Genomic DNA, 1,846 nt, shown 5'->3' with positions numbered 1-1,846 from the left:
TATATATATATAATATATATATATATTATTTTGTATCTTTTAATTGCATATCCTTTACTTTTCTTTATACAATATCATTTATATGTAATTCTTATTTACACATCATACCTTTTTTATTTTTTTATATCTATCTATATATATATATGTATATTTTTACTTTTATATACATATTTATATTTATTGCATATCTTTTACTTTTTTTATATTTATATATAATTTTTATTTACATTTGCAAATCACATTCTTTCTTTCTTTCTTTCTTTCTTTCTTTTTAATGAATGAGCTACTCCATGTCGGTCACCGGAGTGATATTTGATCACTTTATAGAGTGTTTGAGTGTCAGTTTGGTGTCTGGAATGGGATAGGTTACCTCATGGGCAGGTAGAAGCTCTTAAACCTTGGTTGGTAATCTACCTAGGAGAAGGAAATCTCCGAAATAAAACATGAGGCCTTGAAAGTTCTTGGTTTTGTCAATTTTCATGGCACACTGGTGAAAGTCTTCTTGGGCCAATAGGTGGGGGTAGTGCAGTGCAAGCTTCACCCACTTAAAATAATCCATCTGCACAGGTACTTCCTGTACTCCAAATCTTAGAAAAATCATTGAATTGGTTGGTTGGCAGAAATCAAAAAATGCACTTGTAACTTACTCTAAAATGTCTCAAACAGATTCAGTAAATGACAAAAAGGGCTTGGGAATGTCAGGAGAACAGGTCTGGCTCGGCAGGTGTCCCAGTGTATCACAGGCTGGACCCAGTCGTCATCTTGCCACTGTGGTCAAACAATCTTCAAGAAAAAGTAAAAATAAACATGCTTTTAAGGTGCAGGTATGGCTGTGTTGTAAGAAGCTTGCTTCCCAATCACATGGTCCTAGGTTCAGTTCCACTGCATGGCACTTCAGGCAAGCATCTTCTACTATAGCCTTGGGTTGACCAAAGCCCTGTGAGTAGATTTGGTAGATGGAAACTGAAAGAAGCCCAGCACACACACACAAACCTTTGCATGTGTCCTGGTGTCTGTGTTTGTCCCCTTGTACCACTTGACAACCAGTGTTGGTGTGTTTATATCCTGGTAAAAGAGACCAACAGGATAAGTATCAGGCTTAACAAAAAATAAGTACTGGAGTCAATTCATTCAAACTAAAATTTCTTCGAGGCCCCAGCTAGGTCGCAGTCTAGTGACTGAAACAAGCAAATGATTAAAGATAAAAGGTGCTGCTGAGACCCCCTTCGGACATGACTGACCCTGGGATTGCACCTAGAAAGTTACCCTCCCAGGCACAAATCTGGGTAAGGTTGTTTATGGAAGACCAGCAGTCTTCTATAAATATACCGGCCTCCCCTCTCCATGCCACTGATGTTATCCAAGGGAAAGGCAAAGGCCGATACAGCTTGGCACCTGTGACGTTGCAACTCATTTCTACAGCTGAGTGAACTGGAGCAACATAAAATAAAGTGTCTTGCTCAAGAACACAACAGGCAGCCCGGTCTGGGATTCGAACTCACAACCTCGTGATCGTAAGCTCGACGCTCTAACCACTGAGCCATGCGCCTTCAAAATAAAAGATACACACCCACATATAGGTATATATGGACATGAGTGTTTTGGTGTGTCCAAAACTACAAAACAAACACCTACAAAACTATATTAATTATTTTTTGCCATCTCATAGGGATGTTGTGTGTGATGTTTATTCTGAAAAATAGCAGCTAAAATTACTTGAAAATATGATCTACTCTCAGTGAGGAAAAGAGAGGTAATGCAAACATGAAAGGGTGTGTTAGTGAGAGGTAAAGAAATGTTCTAAAGTAAATTTTCACAACATGCATAATATTAGTGGGACATTAAA

This window comes from Octopus bimaculoides, chromosome 17, assembly GCF_001194135.2.
Source record: "Octopus bimaculoides isolate UCB-OBI-ISO-001 chromosome 17, ASM119413v2, whole genome shotgun sequence".
NCBI lineage: Eukaryota > Metazoa > Mollusca > Cephalopoda > Octopoda > Octopodidae > Octopus > Octopus bimaculoides.
This window is presented reverse-complemented; position numbering follows the sequence as displayed.